The 4916-nt window shown below is 44.9% G+C and overlaps 1 protein-coding gene across 5 annotated transcripts in view; it reads left to right on the top strand.

The window, feature by feature from the left end:
* Positions 1-4916, top strand: part of LOC102384088 (interferon regulatory factor 6) — a 16234-nt gene that overhangs the window by 2494 nt on the left and 8824 nt on the right. The window contains exon 1 of one of the 5 annotated variants that reach the window (XM_006038819.3): positions 315-339. The exons of 1 other annotated variant lie outside the window; for it this stretch is intronic. The gene's annotated coding sequence lies outside the window, so the exon portion shown is untranslated. Of the gene's footprint in view, positions 1-314; positions 340-386; positions 537-977; positions 1046-1574; positions 1758-4916 lie in introns of those variants that run through there. 3 more of the 5 variants (XM_025195388.1, XM_006038818.2, XM_006038817.2) reach the window with 3 other exon arrangements.

The raw sequence follows: 4916 nt of genomic DNA, 5'->3' as shown, positions 1-4916 counted from the left end.
GGAGCTCCCCGCGGCTGGCCCAGGCAGGGTTAGCGAGGCCGCCTCTGCCCCGTCCACCCCCGGGCCGAGAGCCGCCTGCCCAACCCTCTCCCAGCCCAGGCCGGGCTGCTCCAGCTCCCTGCGAGTACATCACACCTAAAGGACGCCGCTTCCCTGTGCTGGGCAGGGGCCCCGTGTCCTGCCCTGCCCGGCTTCTGCAATGCCACCCAAGCAGCCCCACTGTTTCCCCAGCTCCTAGTGATGGGTCCTGTCGGGACGGGAAGAGCCCCCACCCAGCCCCCTGGTCTGGAGACTGCCTCGCCCCGTCTGGTTTGGAGCTGATTTGAGCTGGAACATGAAGTATAATAATAATACGCCCCCTGTGCTTTTTGTTTCTCGGCCTCTTGTGGGCTAAGATCAAGCGGGGGCATCTGAATCCCAAAACCTTTGATGGAGCATCTGAAGTCGGTGGGGTGGAGGATGCTCACTGGTTGTAGCAGCCTACGTGGTGTTTGGAGCGACTGAGTGGTGCCTGCTCGACTGATGTGGGTTGTGAGGTCTGCTCAATTGATGCAACGTGGGACTGATTTGGGTGGTTTATACTGGAACACAAAATATTCATCAAAAAATAAAAGGGGGTTGCTAGTGCTGATGGAGCAAGCGAGGAAGATGGGTCGTGTGCATCTTAAGCTCTGTGCTGTCCTAATCCCGTTTATCCATACCTCTGACAGTGGTAGTAGTAAGTGGCCCATCTATACCAAGAGCCACAGCATGGCTAATAGTGGAGGGACTGGCCTACTACTGTACTGGCTCTCATAGGAAATGGGTGCAAAATGTCCTTAGTGCAGAGAAGGTCTGGTAACCATCGCTATTGAGGGGCAAACAGAAAGACCTTAAGGTGCTTTGCTCTTTTCTTATGCTGGGAAAAGCTGTTGGGAAGGTCACAAGGCACTTGGGTTAGCAGTGACCACTCCCGTTAATTCAATCTGTGTTGTATCATGCGCTCTCTCAAATGTGAGCCTTTCTCTGCTTTGGCAATGAAAAGCAAGCCAGTTTTGCTCTGGAGGTGAGTGAGATTTCCATTCAGGTTTTTTGCTGTGCGCGCTGAAGAGAGCATGCATTAACTGCTGTACAAAACAGTAACTTTTGAAATGAAGCAGCAAAAGTCCTGGCAATGCAGTAGGTCTTGGTTTAGAAACACAGTCACCTTTTACCAATTGAAAAGCATTCTTGTATCAAATTTGGGCTCAGTGTCTTCAAAGTGTATGCAAAATGTGCTGGAGAAGGGAAAGGATGATTGTTTGATGGAGAAGACAGACTGCAAATTGGGTCTAGCAAAGTAGCAATGGTAGAGATGCTAACTTTAATCTCTTTTAAATGGTCTGTAATGTAATTAACCTCAGGCTATTGTTTTTCATGTTGGTAGGCCAAAGATAACTCTCAGCCCCAAGAGCCTGCCATGCTAGATGGCAGCTGATGGTTTTTAGCACAGAACATAAGATCTGTAATGTGTCTTGAATTTTAGCTGAGTTTCGGAGGTGGGGAGGGAAGAAGCATGAGCTGTGAGACTGTGTTCAAGCGTGTGCCTGGCTTTGTCCAGGGCAGGGGCTCTCAAAGTGTAAGCTTGGTGTTGCATTCATTTGCAATGCAGCAATTGTTAAAAAGGTTATAATGAAGTGGTGTAGCCTGGGACCTGAAGATCTAAGGTAGAGAGAGCTGATTAGCAAATGGATATCAGCCTGAAAGTTGTGTGCATCTCTGCGTGCCAATAAAGGCCGGTAAGTCACAAGCCCAACTGTGTGGAATATTTTACACCTAAGTGCTCTAGCAATGGGATTAAATTCTAGGGAGGGAGATTCAGTGGTACTGCTGAGTTGTGCCTGGAAAAAGCACACCCTCTTTCATTAAGCGTGTCTTCAGTTACAGGAGGGGAAGCTGAATTTCCTTATTGCTGAAGTTTGGACGTAGAAGTACACAGCTGAAGTTGGAGGGGTGTGTGTGTCATAATGTCTGTGGTACAAGCATGAGATAAGCAAGCAAAGCTGAGTCGAGGAACGTGGCTTATTCCTGCATGGCGACAGGAAGTATTTCTTTGGATAGGTTTGGAGCTGTGAGACATCGTTGTCTTTTTGTAGGTGTAAATCAGGGTTATATGGAGCAGGTTAGCTGCTATCCCAGATAGACCATCCTTTGATGTTCTAACTTGATTGAAGCAAGTAAGTCAAGTGTAGGGAGGGGTGTGTGTGATGATGAGGTGGGGACAGTGACATTTTTATCACCTTATTTCTGCCACTACTGTAAACAGAGGGCAGATGGTGACCCTCATGTGCTATGTGCTTCCTGGACGCTCCAGCGATTATTGGCTTTTCCCCCATTGCCAACCACCAACACATTGTTTGTGCTCAGCAGCTAACCTTTTTCTTCTGCCAGTTAAATGCAGGCAGGTTGCATGCTGGGTGGCCTTTTCAATGTTTATGTTGGACTAATTAGATGATGTGCCTACTGGTATTTGTGCTTGTTGAATCAATATGATTGTCATAATGAAGCCTAAGAGTTTCTGACCTTTGTTTACTTGCCTTTGACTGTGCACGAAGTGATTTCAGGGCTGCATCTTCCCAGAACCATTCATCCGAGTTATCAACACTTGAGGGAATTCCTTGTGAGGTAGCTTATCTTCAAGAAGAATGGCTAAAGTTTGCAAAAAAACCCAAAAAACAACCAAACAATTTTTGGTCTAATAAAAGATATCCCATATTATCCAAAGAACCTTGTCTGCCTATGTCCTTAGACCGGGGGTGGGCAAAATGTGGTCTGTGGGCTGGATGTGGCCCGCCAGGCCATTCTGTCCAGTCTGTGGGGCCCCTAAAAAATTTAGAAAATTAATATTAATCTGCCCCTGGCTACCTGTCATGTGGCCCTCGATGGCTTGCCGAAACTCAGTAAGCGGCCCTCCACCTGAAGTAAATGCCCACCCCTGCTTTAGACCAACACGGCTATAACCAAGATTGGATGAGGGCAGAGCAGGGACCTGACAGGGCAACATTGTACAAGCATAGGACATAGTTGCTATCCCCAGCAAACCAGCCAGCTTCAGTTAAAAACAACATCATGCTCAAGTGCTTTTGCTTGTGGATGAGACCTGAGTTGGGGCCAACATTCAAATTATACCTTGATGTAATTTTGTAGTGAGAACAAAGAACTGCCTTTTTTATTGAGAGACTCTTGGCTTGCAAATAGACCACTACGGATCTCAGGTGGAAGGCTTCCAAGGCACATTGACCCACGGTTTGAGGCGAGCAGCAAGTTGTGCATTGCTTTGTGTCTGCTGTTGTGTCGGCCAGTTTTTATCCTTGTCCACGGTGAGCAGTGGGTGCTGGACATCAGGAGGCTCTTCTTGCAGACCTTACGTTTGTGGAAGGCGCGCAGAGCATTTGGAACTAAAACACTATCACGGTGGTACTGTCTTTTACCAGTGGCATTGCTCATTTCTAACTCTGGAAGTAATAGCCTTTGTACCTAACATCGCACCAGCTCTTTTTTGCCAAAGATAACTAGGATTTTCCTCCTGGTCTTTTCAGGTTCTAGTTCATTTTTAAATTTGAATCTTGCAGATACTAATGTTTGTGCTTAGCTCTAGTGCAGGTAAGTGGAGCTACTTGCCCCAGTGAATTTATAAAGAGAGATCTGTAGCAGTCCCCTTTATCTCTGATAATGTCTCCTTTCAGTTTGTCTAAACTCTACATAGGTTAATTTTTAGACTTATGCCTGAACATGGTGCCCTTACAGGCATACTGCAGAACGCTTTTATCTGACAGCATATTGTTTTCAAAAACCCTCCAAGAACTAGAGAGAGACAGAGTTATGATTATTCCTCTTTTGTGCTTTATAATATTAATTGCCTCCTAGTGCACCTAGATCTTTCAACAGGCATCTTTTAAAACTATATTCAATCTCAATAAACAAACAAGAATTTGCAAGTGAATCAGGGGTGTGTTTTTTCCCCACTCATAAATAAAACAAAGTCTGTTCTGGTTACAGATTAACGTTTTCTGATTGCTTGCATTGCCTGCCTTTGAATTGGACCTGCAGATATTTCAACAAATATAGTGATGCAATTCGTTTTTCAGATAGCTTCTTTCTTTAGCAGGCTGCAAGAGATTCACTTATTTTCTTGCGGCTACTATTCATTAGGAGAAATATTTCTTTCTGCTGTGTTTTAAGATTATAAAGCCATACATGAATTACGCTCCTGTTGAATGATGGTATTTTATGCCACAAACCAGGCCAAATACAATTATTTTAAGGAACGGTTTTGCATCGCACAGCATCACAAACATTTACACAAACGTTTTCAAATAATTTAAGCCTGACGTTTGATGTGCTCTGAATTTCTTCCCTGAAGAATGATTCATGTATTCTATGGATTCAATGAATTTTTCTTTAACATTATTTTTTAATGTTCACACGAGCATCAATTTGATAGGTTTGAACTGTGTCTTTTCCAGTCTTTGTGCCCTGTTTTAAGTGTTTCATTTTACATGGTGAATCCAGGTGAGGTAGCTTGTTTCATTTGCATCTGGCTACAATGTACTTGCAAAAATGAATCATTCATTGGGAGTATATCTGTTAACAAATTTTCATAAAAGATCTGTCAGTACAAAACCAAAGCTTCAGATTAAAATGACCAGATATCCCTTTCAGCACAAATGTGCCTTTGCAGTTCTTTTCTTTTCTTTAATAAGAAGCCTACAAGTGTGTCTGTTTGCTCAGGATATTATTGCATGATACAGTGTGGCAGGGCATTTGGTGTGTGCCTGCCGCTTGGAGAGGTCAGGCAGTCTGCTGAGCACCCGCAGGTGGGGCCAGGCCTAAAGCAAGAGTCAGCTGACCCAGGGGGCTGGCAGGTGAGGCTAAGCAGGATCAAAGGAGTCACCTGA

This window comes from Alligator sinensis, unplaced genomic scaffold, assembly GCF_000455745.1.
Source record: "Alligator sinensis unplaced genomic scaffold, ASM45574v1 scaffold1326_1, whole genome shotgun sequence".
In the NCBI taxonomy this organism is placed as follows: Eukaryota; Metazoa; Chordata; order Crocodylia; family Alligatoridae; genus Alligator; species Alligator sinensis.
This window is presented reverse-complemented; position numbering and strand designations above follow the sequence as displayed.